We start from the raw sequence: 20,127 nt of genomic DNA, 5'->3' as shown, positions 1-20,127 counted from the left end.
ATTAAAAATATAGTCTATGAAATCCAGCAAGCCTAATAGAGTAACATGCACCTGGGTCACTTAAGTACTGAGAGAAGAAACAGCTCTCACTCTATCTACCCTTGCACATCAGCCCCAGGAGACAGCCATGAAAGAACTCATCAACTAGGTGTCCTCCTGCTCCCCTCATCCACCATGAGTAATCTCATGGCAGGCCATTAGAGAGATGAGAAATGAGGGACAGAAGGGGAAGAAGTGCACAGCACAAATGCAGCAAGAATGGCCATTTCTTCAGCTCTACTCCATGGCTGAGTGCTGGTAATAAAAACTCAGAGAGTCTAATCAGAGATGGCATCACTCTGCTCTTTATTATCTTCCCTTTGCATCATCACCAAGGGACCCAATTTAAGAACTGTAAAAGAAAAATATTAGGGTTTCCAGTCCTGTGCTCAATTTAGCTGTGTGGGATGGTTATTACTGAGAAAATAGGTGCCATAGTAAATTGACCAGGAATAGCTGAGAGCCAAGAATGCTGGAAAAAAGAGATCGAGAGAGTTGGTTTAGGGGGTTTGGTTTAGTAATAAAGAGAAAGATAAAAAAAGGAGAACTAAGATCAAACATATTGCATTCTTCTACATGTAGATTACTTGCCATTAAGTGTTTTGGTTTTCCAAGACACTTTGTATGAAGCCTTCCTAAGTCTAATCCATGTTTCTTTCACCCATAGAGTTTCAGCTTGTCCCTTTCATGAGTATTATTAGGTCATCATCAGTGGCTTGTGACCATAGATTTTGATTAGGCAGGACAACATTAATACTATCATAGCCTCAAAGTTAGATTGAGAGGCTATCACACTTGACTTACTGTATTCTATAAGCTACAAGGCGGGGAACACCATGGATAGGGTGCCAACCTATGCAGGGCATAATCACACACACACATTCACACACTAAGGACAATTTTGCAAATGCCAATCAGCCTATAACATGTATTTGAGCTTGAGGAGGAAATAAGAGTACCTGGAGGAACCCTCTGAAGCACAGGGAGAACGTGCACGCAGGGCAGAGGTGCGATTTGAACCTCCAACCCTGTGCAAGGCAAACATGCTAACCCCTAGGCTGCCATTTTTACACCTTGAAATTAAATCCTATTGCATTTGTCTATCTGTTGCCGCAAGCCAAAACTAAATGAAAAGTTTCTGCATTTCTCCCACTGATATTTTATCACAATTTTATTTCAGTGTAATATAAATGACCATGATATAATAAAATACATCCACTGTCAAATTATATCCCTATGTGTATGTAAAACAAGGCAGTTTGATGACAGGACTCTCTTATGGGTACCACTGACCCTGGAGTACCAGTTCAGTATACCAGCCAACAACTCAGTCATGTGGCACAATGCTTGAGTATCCACAGCTGGAAAGCAGTAATTGTGCTACACCTACCCAGCATGAATATCTCACTGGTCTGCAGATGGGTACTGAGCCAACAGTTCATCCACTCTCTGTAAACCTCATAGCAATCAAGAGCATCATAAGCCAAGCATTATCCTACTCTCTCACCAATTCACCTCTCTCTTACTTTAATCACTCACTCTAACCTTCAATGTGTAAATAAATATCCACTCCACTTATAACACTACCATTGTGTAGAATTTGAACATGAAATCAGGAGCCATAGAAGCTATATGAGAGCTTAATCTGTGTATGTGTTTTGGGTGTGTTAACAGAATGCATCCGATGACACAGCACTTGTTAAGGACCTTGGGTGAACACAGTGGGTGACTAAGAGCTGGTGGCCAGCCTTAAAATGCTAATAGAGGATGGGCTGAAACCTAGTGAAAGGAGGCTCAAGAATCATAGTCAGTAGTGTTAACACCTCAGCAAACTGATTTGACAGTGAACCCAACAGTTTTCAGTGGCTTGCTGAACGCAAGGCATTAATTATAGTAGATTTTTCAAAATACTGTTGTAGAGCACACTTGATGTTTGTTTTCGAAAGGAACTCAATGTTGTGAGCTTCAGGCTGTGGGAAGTGCCCTCGTGCGTGACCGGTATCTGAAGACTGTGATTGAAATCATGCCTATCAGGTGAGGTGGCATTTCGTGTGTCACATGGCATTTTGCGTGTGTGTCGCGAGGGCATTTCCCACAGTGTGAATCTCACAACGTTGAGTTCCCTTTGAAAGACCGTATATTGGACTGTTTGTGTGAACGCTCCTAAAAACTCTACACTTCTTCCGCCATTGGGGGGGGCAAACAATACAGCTATTTTCATATGCTGAAGGTGGAGGAGGCACTTGCAAGCCACTTCTCTATAGCAATGGCAGCAAAATCAGGGTGGGGCGGCTTTGCCATCCAGGCCGTGTATGTCCACCTCAGCCATTGGTTGGGGACCTATGTGGCAGAGGGTATTGCTTGTGCGTCTCAGCATACAATGGCAGTGGGGCAGGCCTACCAGGGAGGGAAGCACAGAAGCCAGGGGGACCGGGCAGCCACAGTTGCAGCCTGCTAGTAGGCCTGATTTAAAATTATAATCAGTGCCGAAAAGGCAAAAAGAAGCGGTCCTGAGGGGCCACGGAGGGAGGTATCAGGGGATGAGAGGTTGTTAGGGCAGTTAGCCTCCAGTATTATTGTACGGCTCCCCTAGCCAATATCGTGCCAAGTTATCAGTTTCTATGGTCAGTGAGCTGCCACAGGGCAACAAAAATCTGATGCTTTCCCTCCAACAAAATGTGGAAAGTTACTGAAGATACTGCCAAATGTGTCTCCATGGTTTCTGTCCTCCATAGAAAAGGGTAACGGGTCCAGTTCATAGCTCGACCCCCCTGTTTCAGAGACGTGCTCAGCACAGTAGTCAGCACAAGGCAGAGCCCAACATCATAGCAGGAAGTAGATCTACCTTGGATAGTGGGGCCACAGAACATGTACATCTTCTCTGAGGAAGGGAGGTTTTACACCCACAAGTGGGTGAGTCCATATGGTGGAGGTTCGACTGAGCAGACATGGACGTGTTCACCTCAGAGGAGACAACACACTGTGGTTCACCCTCACTCCTCCTACACAAAAAAACCAAAGGTTAGAGCTGGATGCCATGGTACACACATGGCCAATGTCACGTCTGTAAGCCTTTCCCCCGATGGCTCTGCTCTCACAGGCTCTAGTGAGAGTTTGCTATGATTGTGCTACATCTACTGCTAATAGCACCAGATTGGCCAGCTCGTATTTGAGACAATATCTCTGCTGGATGGCACTCCCTGGGAGATTCCCATTCACAGGGATCTATTGTCTTAAGCCAGAGGTTTGATTTATCACCCTCGGCCGGAACCATGAAAAATGTGTCTGGCCCCTGAGGGGCACCAGTTCAGAAATTCCAGTCTCTCAACCGAGGTTGTAGAGACCATGTGAAATGCTAGGAACATCAGTGAGACCCAGTAAACTATGCAATGGCTACAGTCCCGGAGTTCTTACAAGAATGTTTCTCAGCAAGGTTGGCTCCTTCTACAATTAGGGTCTACATGGACACCCTTTTGGCCAGCCATGCCCCTATTGATGAAGTCTCTGTGACAGGCCATACCCTCAGTATGATGGAGTGGGTATACTCATTCCCACATCATAAAGCTCACGCAACGTCAAGTTCCCTTTCAAAGGGAATGTCTGGGTTACGCATATAACCCTGTTCCCTGACAAGGGAACAAAATGTTGCATAGCTATGTCATACTGGGGCATGCCTATGAATTGTGTCTTCACTTCAGATAATAGAGGTGTATACAATGATGTATACCATGATGTATACCATGATGTATACCATCATGACATGGTATACATGCACCATTTTATAGTCACGTGACGAGTGAAATGCTGTCACCTGACCATGGCAGGCCTATAAATAGGAGTGATTTCACACAGACTCCAGATACTGTTCATGCGCAAGGGTGCTTCTCACAGCGTGAAGCTCACTCAACGTCTCGTTCCCTTCTCAGGAATCAGGGTTACATGCATAACCCAGAAGACTACACCTCCCTACAGTGAATAGCCTCAAAGATACAGTGGATTTTACAAATGTACCTCACATAAGCAATGATGGCATATCATAATCTTATAAAGGGAAAACCCCCAAAAGACAACCTACTTTACTTATTTATCATTTATCACTCAATTAGTTATTCAACTTCACACCCCATTCCCCAAACATACACAATTAAATACAGGACTACGATTGCTAATTATGTGTTGTTGTAAGTCCTGCAACATTGATTCCTGTTACATTGAGCACTGTGCCATTTGGAAGTGTGAATGAATGTCCTTAACATTTAGTTTTGCCATTTTACAATGCTTCAGCGTGATGCTATATAGTTGTGTGGATGGTAGGTCAAAATGGGTTTAAATTAATTTTTATCTCTACACATTACTTTCTATTTTGCTATTAAAACATTGTCATTTTCATACATTGCATATCATTGGATTACATATCACTGGAAGGCATTACCCGACTAGGGTTAGAAGGTTGAACTACATGCTGGTGAATATACATTATTATACACCAATATACGCCAGTGATTAATATACACTAACCATTTTTTTTCCAACAGGGGTAAATTCGCAGTAATGTATATTTATTACATATCACATTTTCCTTAGGCCTTTAGTCAATCCATGGTTACAAAACCAATAAGAGAATGTTTAACTCAGTAAACAAAAGGAAAACAGAGCTTTGAAGCTGATGCAATGTAATTTGATATTTTCACATATATTTCTGCTTGCCATGAGAGTCAGACTTCCCAAATGATCTTCAGAATACAGTCACCATGTGTCAGCTCATCATGTCAGATGCAGATTTGGCAAACTGATCAAAATGATGCAGAAGCTTCTACTTTGTCCAATCTGGCTAGCACAAGTGATCAACAGAGCCGGGGGATTAGACCTCCATCTGACAAATGCCTTCCTGCATGATCATACGGCATGTCTCCATAAGACAATATGAAGTTGCAAAAAAATAAACAAACAAAAAAACTAGTGGAACATTACAGTGTTGAAATACTATCCATGTCATGCAAAAAGTATGTTAAAATAAAGTTAATCAAATCTTGATTAATATACAGTGCTCTCCACTAATATTGGCACCCTTGGTAAATATGAGCAAAGAAGCCTGTGAAAAATTGTCTTTATTGTTTAACCTTTTGATCTTTTGTTAAAATAATTAACTAAAATTCTTTGCTCTCATTGATATCAAACAATTGGAAACAAAACACAGGTTTATCACAGAAAATTATATTGTCCTGCTGGAAGATCATTTGTGGCACACTGAAAAAATTAAATGAATACCCAGTCAATATTCTGATTAACTCTATCATATTTCTGTGTTTAGAATTATTTTTAAACTGACCAGTGTTTAGAAATATCAAATTCCAGACAATAAGTTTCTTTATTTTGTTATGCGATGGTTGGTAATGTATGCACTAAGACTCATTTGGATGCAAAACACGTTGAGAGAATGATTAAAAGCTTTGGGCCAGATAACCGAAAGGGCTCGGTGCAACAAATGTGTTAAATTCAGCTGTTAAAATCAGCTGTCACATCCTTCTGGTTTGAATCACTTTACTTGTGCAAAGGCCAAGACTAATTGGCTGCAGTTCCTGGATGATATAAGCAACATCTTGCGCTATTGGCCAAGCAGCAAGTCATTTGTGAAAAGGCCACAACTGAATAACTGACACCCTGCCTTATTTATACCGACGAAGGGCAGAAAAGTGAGCAGATGCCTTAACGAATCATGTGATTCATCCAAAATGATATGCTTCTAGCTCTTGCCATCTCATCCACACAAAACAAAACATGAATGCTATTTTATTGTAAAGGTGTCCAGCAGTGAGCATGCCTATTCCTTCATGTGTATTCTGCCTTCATGTTCCCATGACAACAGCACAGTAGGGCTACAAGGTCACTTTGCTGGACATTGGTGACACACCATGATTCTTAAAAGAGTGAAAGAACGAGAGAGAGAGAGAGAGAGAGAGAGAGAAAGACCGAGAGAGAGCGTATTAGTCAGTCACTGACAGAAAGACAGACAGAGACAGAGATAGAAAATGATGAGAATTTTAGGAGAGTATGTTTAGGGAGAGGTTCCAACCCTGTGTGCCTGTGTATATACATTTGTCTACTAGTATAACCTTCAAGCAGTGGCCTTTATAGGCTTGTCTTTTTAGTATTGTAAATGGGAGTTAAAGTTCATTTTACCAACTATACATTAGAAGGCACCATGAATTTCTCTCATCTACAATTAAATCTGAGAATAATTATTGATGTGAATAATGTAGGTAGGAGTTTTTTAAAAAATACAACAGAAATTGCGAAAGACATTACATTTGTATGCCTTTTTTGTTAGGGAGTAATTCTTGTGGATGCGATAGCAGCATTGCACTGGCGATAGCGGAGATAGTATAGTAAAACATATAAATAATGTTATAATACAACTAAAGAAATCGCTAACCTAGCTAACTTATATACAGGTGCATCTCAAAACATTTTCATATCATGGAAAGCTTAATTTTTCCTGTAATATAATTCAAAAAGTGGAACTTTCATATAGGCTAGATTCTTTACACATAAAGTGAAATATTTCAAGCCTTTTTTTTTTATCTTGATGATTACGGCTTACAGCTCATGGAAGTCAAAAATCAAATTCCTGAAATTCCTGAATTTTTTTCTGAATTCCATTCACAAAAAAACTACGAGGAAAGGAAAGTAAAGGGTGATTCTGGGATTGTTTCCAGCCTTAACACAATGAAGAGGCATAAGTGTAATTGTACACATTCAGGGATCACACTGATTTCTGTGAATGATATGGTAGCCCCCAGAACAACTCGCCCATCTGTATCATACAGAAAGAGAGAGACAGTTAGAGACAGAGAGGCAAAGAGAAAAAACAGACATACTGTATATACAAGGCAAAAAGAAACTGCAATAGAGAAATGAAGCAATCTACAGTATATTTGGGTTCCTAAATAGAGAGGGGGAAAAAGTGTCCCAAAGCAAATAATGCAGAAATAATCCATGGCCGTAAACACAGACATGAGGTGTGCATTGGGAAGGGGATCTCACGGTACCCAAAAGGAAAATTGCAGGTGGTTTCAACTCACATATGACTGGGAACTGGTGGTCTGGTAAGAAGCTTGTGGAGCAAAGGAAGTACACATTATTTAACAGGGGAATGTGTTGGATGTAATGCTGTTTCTTGTATGATGCGTGCATTCATTCATTCATCTTCAATAACAGATTTAACCTGGTCAGGGCCAATGTGGTTTAAATTATTCTGTATTTCTTTATATTATGGGGAAATAGTGTATAACCCACCAAGTTCATTAGAACATATTGTGAGTAGGTATAAAGTGGGATTAAAGAAACAGTCCTGCACACACAGAAAAAATAATCCAGAATCATGTCCACTTAGGGTGACCAGATGCAAACGGACCAAATGTGGGACAAGTAGTACGTTTGTGTGGGACAACGTGGGACATATTTCCGACACCTAAAGGCCTACCATTTTGATAACTATCTAAATGAATAAGAAACAAACAGTGCAACAAAGAGAAACATTACTGCATAAAAAAGTAAGTGAAAAAAAAATATTTCTATGCTTGACCTCACGTGTGCCCAGTTTGAGTGAAAGCTGACAGCCATTTGATGGCAGGCTTCAATAATTTCTTCATAGCCATGGGATGAATGTCAGATTTGGCCACTGCCCCCTGTCGCAATTGCTTCGTCAGCGATGCAACTGATGTTTACCATCTATTTCATTTTATAAAATGCTGCGCATTGCAACACAAAACGGGACGTCTGGTCACCATATGTTGCCGTTCCAGTCTGTTAATATGCACAACCAACATTAGTGCTTGAATTCACATTCAAATCTTTCTTTACTGGATAATAAATCACACATCCTAAATCTACATCTATGAATGTATAAACCCTGGTTCACAGGATGTCTTTCTCAGCACGTTAAACTGTCCATTTTGCGATGCATTTTTTTGTGTTTACATCCACATGTTAAATGCAGGTCACGCACTGAATTAAAGTGCAAATTCACTCCATGACAGTGGATAGGACTTATTGACAAGCAGAAATAAGCCAGTAGACAAGCTGTGACACTGCACATCTTCCCGTTTCTGACAGCCGCTTGCCACTGAGAAGAAGGAAGCAAAACACTGGCTAAAATCGAAAACTATCATACAACTCTAACTATTTCTGCTATATGTTTATATGTTAGAAATAGTATGAATGGTCCAACAGTGGCAGCTTGAACCCCCGACCTGCCAATCAATAACCCAGAGCCTTAACCACCAAGCCACCACTGCCCCATATGCTGAATATGCTCATGCATGATTCAGAATTCAGCCAGTATTTGCAGCCGTTCAAACAAAGAAGGTCTCTATATATGCACGAACACCTACTGTATATGGCAGGTGTCAAATAAATACAATAAACTATCAATCAATCAGCGGATTATCGTCGAGCAGAGGTGTGAAATATTTGCAGGAAAGAGACAAAAGAAACAGAAATGATGCTATGATGCTATTTTATATATATATATATATATATATATATATATATATATATATATATATATATACACACACACACACACACACACACACACACACACATTAGTAGCAGTCAGTAATTCTTTCAAAGATTCCTTATTTATGCGTGTAGCCAAATGGATTCATGAGCAGTGCACTTTTTTTATATCGGTTATGTAATTTATTCACTCTCTTACCAAAATGGTGAATGCTAGTAGAGGTGTTTCAGTAGAACAGCAACTCTTCCTTTTTTGCAGTCATTGTGGCATTTATTAAAAACATAACGACAGCAGCATCATATCATGTCAGATTCTTTTTCTGTTTTATTCACTTTCTCTTTCAGCAAAATGTCGTATCTTTATGTAACTTCAGTGGTTCCAAGCATGTGACCAAAAGTGCGAATCTTATTTGTTGGCCAGTTTTTAATGTGGCACGTTAAAAAAAAAAACCCTCGACGTTAAAAAATTTGACGTGAAAAAATTTGATGGCACACGTAAAATGCATGGGTGTATACACTCCCATTGATTTTGATACGGGTGTTAAACGAGCTGAAAAAACGTCCCGGTGTGAACGGGCCTTAAAACTGTGTTAAAATATCTAATATCTAATGTATTTTAAAAATCTAATAACTCTACATATAATCCTGCCATCATACCCCACTGCTGAATAAAAAGTTTAATATAACCAACCAGTTCATTACTTTTATCCGGGTGGGATTGGAGTGGAAGCTGGCTGTGGTGTGTAAATTGTTAAAGGAAATTATGCTCAATTGAGAAGAATGTAGTCAGAGATACAGTCATGCACCATGGTGAATTGTCCATGCTGGTCAACTAGAACTGAAACTGAGTTTTAATATAATGATCTTTATTTATACAGAAATTTTCTATTTGACTTCAAATTCTCAGTGTTTACCATACAAAATCTTACAAGGTCAAAACAAGGTATTTATGATGAAGCAGTTAAAGAACCAGTCTAATCTAAATCTAGGAGAATGATTACAAATCATGAACATTTTAACAAAACTAAGTCTTAAGTCTTAAGAAAAAGCCAAGCTAAACAAGTATGTATTTATCTTGATTTAAAGACAGATATTGAACCATTCTGAATATTCTCTGCTACATTATTCTAAAGTTAAAGGCAATGTAAATAAATAATTAATTAATTAATTTTAAAAAATGTATACAGAAAAAAACCTTCTACCAGCTAAGCTGTGACAGATATGTGTTAGTGAAAATGACTGATATCATAGACCAACCCCAGTTAAAACTTATACTCAATAATGGGTAAAAGAACAAGTCTTAATGTATGTCATTTGTACCCCAGCATGAAATATTAGCCATGACTCATTAAAAATGAAGCGTAAGGCACTTGAGATTTTAAAAATAAAAATATGCCACTGAGAAATCTGTTTAAGTAATCGCTGTATCGTTCCCCTCCTCCGCCAAATGTTGTTACAGTCCCATTTACACCTTGCATTAACATTGTGCTATCAGGGTATAGTGTTATTAAATTATTTTTAAAAATCATAGCAAAAAAAAGGAAGACGGCTCTAATCTCGATCTTTATGTTGTCTCTTAACAGAAAACCCCTCCCAAGGGAAAATTAAGTACAGACTGTTCAATAAAATCATCCCACTCCCGGTTTCATAGTTGCCTTCAGCTGCATCACTAAAATCAGATACCGTTGCATTGGTAACACTTTACATTAAGGTCCCCGTTAATAACTAGCATTATTTATGGTATTACATTTACAAAGCCTAAATTTCAGCATTATTAAAATATAAGTAATGTTAACGATTTAACAAAGTAAATAACTCAAATATCTAGTGATGTTTATGTTAAGAAAATCGACCTGCATAAATATGTACACATAAACTAGCAAAAAGTTTAATGCAACATGCTCCTAAATGTTGATAACTTACTTAAATGTGGTCTCTGAGTGTATATATTGAAACTTTTTCAACAGCAAAATTCAGAATTGTTTATATTGGTCACTGTGGGCTTATTCTGATCATTTGTGTTGATTATTTGCTTTATTATTTAAAAAAAAAAAAAAATTAAGCATTAGTTGCTTTGTTTTTTGTTTCTTCCAGTGTATTCATGACTGAGTACATGGTTAACACATGTTAATACTTTAAATAATGCCAATTAAGGGACCCTTAAAATAGAGCACTACCACTGCATTACTGTACTGGGTATTTTTTATTTTTATTTATTTTATATGTTATATGCATAATACTCTTTATGGCCAAAAGTATGTGGACACCTGACCATCACAACCATATGTGGATCCAAAATTGGACACATACAATTTTATAGGATGTCTCTGTGTACAGTATCATTAAGATTTCCCTTCACTGGAACTAAGAGGCCCAAACTTGTTCCAGCATGACACTGTCACTGTACACAAAGCATCCATGAAGACATGGTTTGCCGAGGTTGAAGTGGAAGAACTCAAGTGTCCTGCACAGACCCCTGACCTAACCCCACTGAACACCTTTGGGATGAACTGGAACACTGACTGCACCCCAGACCTCCTCAACTAACATCAGTATCTGATCTCACTGATGCTCTTGTGGCTTAATAAGCACAAATCCCCACAGGCACTCTCCAAAATCTAGTGGAAAGCTTTTCCAGAAGAGTGGAGGTTGTTATAACAACAAAGGAAGACTAAATCGACTGGGATGCTCAAAAAGTACATATGTGTGTGATATCCAGGTGTTCACAAACTTTTGGACATAGCATTTGCTGTAGTCTTTTATGTATATCCATACAAAGTTGTTATTACGTATCCACTTTATTTACATTACTAAGCAGGCTTTGTCCAATCACTACCAATATGGCCTTTATATTTATAGATTTGATTAATCAAATCTACTAACAGTTTTTGACATAAAAAAAAATCAAATCTCCATAGGGCAAAACTCCTATAAAAGGTTAAGAAAGAATTAAAATTATCACAATTTCTATTGACAACACAGTATTTGAAGTTCAAGGAACCCCAGCTGTGTATCAGTTAGATAATTTGTAATTTGAAGAACTGTACGTCCTCAATGAATGAGGGAGCTGATGAATAACAGAGATCAAGTGATGATCAGACTGATTGCAACATCAGTGAAGGGACTGCATGGTTACAGATGGACAACTTAACACAAATCCCTTATCAAATAAATTACTAGATCCGCAGGCTCACTACATTTCAGTACAGATTTGTTTATATAAAGTATAATCCAAACATACAGCTATGGCAATGCTGATATGAGTGCTATGCAAGTATGTTTGCATTTCTTTAAGACAAGACAGGATTGTCCTGTGTGACAGTAAGAGCTACAAGATACATTTACATTTATGATATTTTGCAGACGCCCTTATCCAGAACGACTTACATTTATCTCATTTATACAACTGAGGAGTTGAGGGTTAAGGGCCTTGCTCAAGGGCCCAGCAATGGCAGCTTGGTGGTGTTGGGATTTGAACTCACCTTCTGATCAGTAGTCCTATGTCTTAACCACTGAGCTAGCACTACCCAGGATACCAAAGTGAAGATAGTCTTAATCAAAGATATAAAAACAATGAGGAATAATAAAACCAAATGCTGCAAAACATACAAGGTTAAGTTATACTGTCATGCTATAAGGTATAAAATTATTAGAATAATATTAAGTTTTCATGAGAAATTACAACAAATTTTGCAAGACAAATGCTTCCCGTTCCATGACTGAGGAGCCTCGTGTAAGAGGTGTTTTGAGACATCCCTTTTAACCAATAAAGAGTACATGATCATCCACAGCTGAGCAAAACAGCTGTGGATAGTAATGGGTCACTAGTCAGATCACAAATGTAGCACCTTCAGTATTGTATAAAAATAGTAACACAGAGGTGTTCTTTTATATGGTAATGAAGCCTTGTTTAGATGGCGACCTGCACCTTTCTCAGAGACATTACCTACTTGGGCTATTTTCATACTTCTGATTTCTAAACCACTCGATGCTCTTAAAAAGTCGAGCTTTCATTTCCGAAGATCTCAAAAAATATATATTTGTTGTTTTTAATCACTCATTTCCCCTTCCCAAAAAAAAAAAAAAATCAACCAATGTTAACGGTTTGACTGTTTCCTGGAGTGTATTAAGTGCTTGTTTTTTGGGAAGTGTGAGCATTACACAGAAATACACACAAGGAGTCACTACTCTACACATCTACCAGCATGCATGATGTAACACAACAATCACTACCTACCCCCTAAAACTGGCCATGAACCACACCGAGATGTTGTACATGTACAGATTGCTTACTGAGGGAATTTCATGTCACACGGTGTACATCTAAGAGATTAATAAGCAGCGATGACTGATGTATCTAATGCGGCACTGCATAATGGAAACTACAGAAGCAGCATTGAAACCCAGCTCTACCAGGACTTCTGAGGACAACGTTGACAAGAATGAAAATGGCAAGTTTGTGAAAGCAGTCAGCATATGATATGGTGAGAAACAGATGAACAGCAATTTACTGACAAACATCAAAATAAGAACAGAAGACAAGAGCTTTTTTTGTTTTTGCTAATTAACAAAAAAAAACATTTTAGAATGAGCAAAACACAGACTGCCTTAAGCTTTATGTTTGAAGTGGTTTTTCCATAAAATTCCTACATTTCACATGTAAAACTACTGTTGTCTATCAAAAGAATCATGTCTCCTCTGGCATTACATTAATCCGGACATTGATGTTTGTTCTCTTCTTTTTGATTTTAGACGCCAGACAGCCACTGTTGTAATAAGTATCCTAGCATTAGATTCCATGTAATACAATGTCGCCTGTATTCATATATCTTTTGTTTTTCTAGTGAATCACAGCTGCATGGGGTGTGACTGAATAAAAAAAAAGCAAGTACTCAACTAGGGATAGACCAAGTCACACCCTTGACTGGAAATCAGCACACTTTCAAATTCATTGCATAATATTGAATATCATTCTCAGGAAAAAATGGTATTAAACTGTAACTTTCTTAGTCACTGTGGTGGTACCCTCAAGGGTACATCATTTATACCTTTAATGTGTATGTTTTAGAAAAGTTTATGTAGTGTACTTTTAAATTATTAATCTAAAAGCTAATTAAAGGTATTTCTTAATGTCCAGTTATTTACATTAAGCCATTTCTTTTCCTATTTTCTCCTCAATTTGGTCATCCACCCACCAGCCATCCCTTGTCATCATACAACAGCTACCAACTGGCTTCCCACAAGACACGTGAAGCCAGCCAGCTGCATATTTTCAAACTGCTGCTGGTGCTGCAACACAGGGTAGCATAACACACTTGGAGGAATCTGCCCTCTTCCGCATACATGAACTGACAGATGCCCATGGTTGGAAGTGTTGCTGTAACTAATGGCCAGTTTTACTCCTTTGGTTCTTTGCTATTCTCAGAAGTCAAGCTTAAATCATTTTAAAGGTACACTAAAGTACATTCATATTACCATGTAATAGATACACACTAGGTAGGAAAACAAGTGGAAAAAAGTAGAAAAATTGGTCTTTGAGGATATCATGCCAGTGACAACGAAAGGTACAGGATAGTATTGCTTTTCTGTGAGTGTTTAGATATGTTTTAGACCAAACTCTTTGTTTTATTGAACTGTATTTCATGAGCTTTTATCTCAAACTGCTTGGTGCGTATTTTAAACTATATGCAATATGCAACTACTATTGCAACTACTCAGACACCACTCTACAGTATATTAGTAAGTCCATAGGGACACTGTGCGGTACTCAATGCATCTAGTACAAAGACTATAAAAAATGGTGCCATTATTTGACTCCTTTTCCACTCATACAATACTACACCTCAAATGTGTAAGTGACCACATCAGTTCGATAATCTTTAAACAATTGCAACTGCCTATGGTGTTTAGTGTCAGCTTGAATATTGCAGCATTATGCTTATTCAACCACACCCCACTTTGACTAGCAGTGATTAATTTCCACTGCGGTACACAAGACCAAGACAACGGCATTGGAATTTTGGTATTTTATCTGTCTCTTTCTCTCTCTCTTTCTCTCTCTCTCTCTCTCTCTCTCTCTCTCTCTCTCTCTCTCTCTCTCTCTACCTACACTCCTCTATGGCTTTCTATCCACAAGTAATTTGATAACGGTGAGCCTCTGCAGCATTTAGACCGTGATTTAGAGCCTGCGTCTCTGCCGACCACTGTGTTCAAACCACTGCTTATTGTGACCAACTCCTCGGGGGGTGCAAGTCCATCAATAAAGCTTTGGCTTTGTTGCGTGTTTTAGCTTGCACTCCTTTTTTCCCTCTTAGATTCATTATTTACTCAAACTGCAGGCTGTGTAACCATTTAGGATCAACAACATACATCGAGAGTGCTTTGCTTAATTACTATTGATGTTTTCTGCTTCTTTGTACAATTTGCTAAACCTACATCTGTAGGAAAGGTGAAAATGAAGAGCTAATTAGTTTGCCACAAAAAAAAAAAAACTGTGTGTGTATGCACTAGCTGTAATGAGTAAATGTTCATTGTAATTTTCTTTGGGTTTTTTTGTTTGTTTGTTTGTTTTTGGTTATCCATGAAAACGTTTAAAGAAATCACATGCACCAGATTTTAGACAAGATCACTATTTTATCTCTAAATTATGCTATGTCAAATAATTATTTTATTAATAATAACTATTATTTATGTTTGTCATCCAGGATTAAAAAATCAATTCTGTCAGTCTTATAACATAACCTAAACCATGCCAGCATGATGTAGCTTGGATGATAGCCAAGAAATAAGATCCACAGCAGATCTCTTGGACCGTTATGTCCTTTGTCAGTTGGGCATCGATGTGCTAGGAGAATGGGAAAATTTCTTCAGCCAAGGGATTTAATGGCAATTTGTTTTTTGGACTACAAAAAAAAAACATACCTATATTTTCAATTTAATTGCTTTCATAGATCTCACATTTTCTGGAATTTTCTTTACATGTGAATTTGTCTCAAATGAATGTCATGTTGGAGATAGGTGGCAGGCAGGCAGAGTGAGGAATCATGTTAAAAAGCCAAACAAAGGCTAACAACCACTTCAAGACAGAACTAGGGCAGTTGTGTTGCCTGGTACCACCATATACCAGAAAAGACCAGTGAGCATTGGTGAGGAGGTGGGTACCAGCTCTTACCTGGGAACGCAGGCCTGAGAGTCGGCCTCAGGAGCGTCCGGAGCGTCTGGTGCAGGGCAGCAGAACTGGTGCAGCACCGTCTGGTTCCTGCAAGAGAGAGTAATAACGGGGAGGTAAGAACCCGATCTATGGTGAATAAAAGAAAAAATTACAGCTATTGGGTAGGCGGGCATAAGGCTATGTGTTATATTAATAATTACTAATATTTCACTGTGGCTACGAGGCTCCAAAAATGTATGAGGACAGGCAAAGCAGATGGGCAATGTCTGCTGAGAGAGAGAGAGAGAGGGAGGGAGAGAAGGGTACTCAATCCCTTTCCCCCTGCCATTTCAGTGAAATAGGGGACAGCTACTTCAGAGCCAACAGTAAACAGCATGTCAAAACACATTTGTTTTCTCTCCGAGCCCAGGCTATTACACACAGTGCATTTCCTGTTTCCTTTATATATTCTATTTCATTTTTTTTCTCCCTTTTCAGCCCTGCATTTATTTTACAAATTCATAAAAGCAAAGTATAATTTGCAATTATAGTTATTGATAATAGTTCAACAAACAGACTTCATATAAAAACCATAATGAACTTTCCTTTGCTTTCACACTATCCATTGTTACCCAGATGAGGATGGCTTCCCTTCTGAGTCTGTTTTTTCTAAAGGTTTCTTCCTCTTAACATCTTAGGGAGTTTTACCATGCCACCGTCGAGAACGGCTCACTCAATTGGGATTAATCCACACACTTAAAATCTGTATCCTGTGTTTATATGTTTCTGTAAAGCTGCTTTGAGACAATGACCATTGTAAAAAGCACTATACAAATAAAATTGAATTGAATTGAATATGGTATACCTACTATATATATATATTAGTGTTATTACCTGCTCTAACACACCTGATTCAACTCTTTACCTCATTTAAAAATAAATGTTGGAGCAGAGCAATGCTAAAATGTGGTTTAGGGGGATTACAAGGATTGGGAAAACACTCTTCTCAGCAAATTCACCTGCAGAGGCAAATGCTTGATAAATACATTTGGAAACTTAAGTGCCTCTGTATGAAAGCAGAAATAATGGCAACTCCAAGTACTACAAGAGTAGGCCACAATATCATGAGCCAAACATCATAATGCCATGAGCCAAACAACAAGAGCATGTAGGTTAGTAAGAACAAGAAAGAAATATACTATTATACCTGTCCATTGCATGTGTACTGCGTAGAATGATCGTATATGGATAGAAATTGTCTAGGAACTGAAAATGCACCCCAGATACATGTAAACAGATTTAACATCACTTTGAGATTACTTATGAGATTATTTTAGCCATATTTTAATCAAGTAGACAGCGATTTATTCAAACTACATTCAAAAACTATTCCAAGGCAAGGGTGGACAAAATAAAAAAAACAATATAAAAAGGCCTTGACTTTGAATATCAATGATCAGCTATAAAAGACATTTATCACATAATATATGAGATTTCAAGACAACATGAGATAACTAACAAAGATCCAACATAAACCAAATAGTAGATGCTTGATTTAGGTGCACCAGTTACAGAAACCTGAAAATTGTTTCTTTTAAGAAAAATAATTATCACTGGTGCATATGTGAAACATACATTGATGCTCACTGACAGAGAGGTACACTATGGAGTTGTTAAAAGCCACAGAAGTCACAAAAATACCCACAGAATTGAATAAACACCTCCATGAGTCGTATGTTGTGAGTTTCAGAAAGCTAGAATTCATGGCAGGGCTGACATTCAGAAACCTTTTGCATCAAAGGCCAATGCACAAAGTAAGAAACACAAAACCTGGACCCTTGAGCTATAGGAAAAAATACAATTGTCTAAAGAATCAACCTTTGCCATATTTCCTACATGCAGATAGATTTGTGTTTAGAGGAAGCCAAAGGATGCCTTTAAATACAATGTTTATTTACAGACTCTACATCTTTTATTCCTCAAAGAATATGAATGTCCAACATGTTAACAAGGACTTGTATGATAGAACTAAGAAGGATTAAAGTTGCTCTGAAGGCAAAGGATGGCCCTACTCATTCAGTCATTAAAATATACCCCCGCCCCCACAGATGTATATACAACCCTCCATTTCTTCTTTTTGGGCCATTCCTTGGTGGCTTTGCTAGTGTGATTAGGATCATTATTCTGTTGAAAGGTGCATTTTCAGTTCAACTTCACCTTTTGGACAGATGCCCTCACATTATCTTCAGGCACTCTTTGATATGATGCTGAATTCATAGAAGAATCAATAAATGGAAGCTGTCCAGTCCCTGAGGCAGTAAAGTAACCCCAAACCATAACATTTCCACCACCGTGCCTCACAGTTGGTATGAGGTGTTTCTCCTAAAAAGCTGTCTTTGGTCTGTGCCAAGCATGTCTCCTGTTACTGTGGCCAAACAACTCTATCTTTGATTAATCTGTCCAGTGCACATTATTCCAAAAGGCCTGGTCTTTGCCTATATGCTCATTGGCAAACTGTAGTATTATTCTAATGTTCTTTTTAGACAGCAAAGACTCTTTCCTGGCACAAATTTGCTCGACTGAAGACATCGTTCCACCTTCCTGCTCGGCTTTAGACATCGCTTTGCCTTCCTGCTCCACTGAGGACATTGTTATGCCTCCCTGCACCGCTGAGGACATTGCTTCTTCCCTTTGCTATATTATGTGTATCACTCCCCCTTCTTGCTTAAAGCAGAATGTCGTTCACCCCACTGGCCTCGCGGAGAATGTCACCGACCCCCCCCCCCCCCCCCCCCCCCCCAAGAGCAAAATCGTCCCCCCCAAACTTTGTGGAGAATGTTGCTCCCCCTCTGGCTCTTCATCAAACTCTGTTCCCCCTGCTGGCTCCACTGTGGTCATTACTACATGTTCGTGCTCCACATTGAACAGTGTGCAACCCCGTAGCCATGCGGAAGAAATCGTTCCGCTGTGCCATGTCTTGAAGGACATTGCTGGCAATGCTAAGGGTGGCACTTCTTAGAAGCTTTATTGGCAGAAAGGACAGTATCTGCACACAAATTTTGTTTATGACTGTCCCGGGCCCCCTCTCAAACTCATTTTGTGTGTTGGGAGCCACACATTAGAGGGGGAGTTCTATCAGGAAATGCTAGAATAGGAGCAGGACTACAGTTCCCAGCAGCCACTGAACCCGACTGTATCACTGTCACATGACCACCTGCACCTGATTCACATTGATGTTGATGAGCGCTATTATTTAAGCCATGATTTGCATATGATTGTCTAGCTTTTGGCTTTTGTTGCAGTTATATTGCTCTTATGTTCTTTAATCCATGTACCTTTTGAATTGATATCACAGTTCATGTCTTTGTATTTCCAAGTTAATTATTTGTATTGTTTGTTTTTTTTTTCCACTAAACTACTATCTGCACTTGCAGCTTTGTCTCAGTTGTGTGACAGCTACTCTTGTAAAACTTGCTGTCTTCCTCTAAGTTTAAAGAAATTATAACTTCATGGAAAAATTCAGATTTTTTGTGTATTATTTGCTAGTGTCACTGGAAATGACAAACACAGAAAGATGATGTCAATGGTTGACATGTCAATCAGATTTCCATTCAGCAAACAGAGTTACATCAGACTACACATGTAAAAGCATATGATTTAAATTGTATGCTGTATAATACAGCTAAAAAACATCAGATGAAATAACCAGATGTAAATAGGGTAAGAGAGCCAAAGACAGATTCAGTGAGAGTTGGCTTATCCACACCCGCACATCTGTGGCTGATTCTCAAGTGACCGTACATAATACCAATATGGAAACTGCAATGCCTAATTAATCATTATTGTAAATGGCTTTTCTAATTATGTTTCCCTTAATGGCCGTGACCCGAGACAGCTTTTAATAGGCTGTGCACACAATCTCCAAAGGGAGTGCATTACTAGATCAACATGGGACTCTGTGTTGACTCGGATAATGTGTGCCTGTGTGTGTGTGTTACAGTGGTGTAAAATAAGCTAGGAAATATAACTCAGTCATTGATCAATGAACTGATGAAAAGCTCTCCTCACACAACTGATTAACCCAGCATTAAACTTAAATGACCTTGAAAACACACCGTCTAAATTAACATTTACATTTGCATTTTATCCAGCAGAAGCAATTTAGGCTTATGTGTTTTGGAAATTAGCAAAAAGATCTACCCAGACATTCACCATACACAAATGGTTGACTGTTGGGTAATAGTGGGTGCTATTTTTGCCATTTGCCAGGAACCCCCAGGGACAGAAAGGTCCAGATGAACAAGTCCAACAGGACTGCCAGGATAAAAATGACTCATGAGATATTTAGCATTCATGTTATTATGTTAATTACATACAATACGAGGGCTGTGCTCAATGATGGAAATGACCAGTTTGAA

At 38.6% G+C, this 20,127-nt stretch overlaps 1 protein-coding gene across 1 annotated transcript in view; it reads right to left on the bottom strand.

The window, feature by feature from the left end:
* iqsec3a (IQ motif and Sec7 domain ArfGEF 3a) overlaps positions 1 to 15,817 on the bottom strand; it is a 107,171-nt gene extending 91,354 nt beyond the window's left edge. The window contains exon 1 of the mRNA XM_053688426.1: positions 15,731 to 15,817. The gene's annotated coding sequence lies outside the window, so the exon portion shown is untranslated. The remainder of the gene's footprint in view (positions 1 to 15,730) is intronic.
* Between the last annotated feature and the right edge of the window lie 4,310 nt (positions 15,818 to 20,127).

This window comes from Ictalurus punctatus, chromosome 19 (genome assembly GCF_001660625.3).
Source record: "Ictalurus punctatus breed USDA103 chromosome 19, Coco_2.0, whole genome shotgun sequence".
Taxonomy (NCBI): Eukaryota; Metazoa; Chordata; class Actinopteri; order Siluriformes; family Ictaluridae; genus Ictalurus; species Ictalurus punctatus.
Note: the sequence above shows the minus strand (reverse complement) of the source record. Positions and strands in the feature narration are given on the sequence as shown.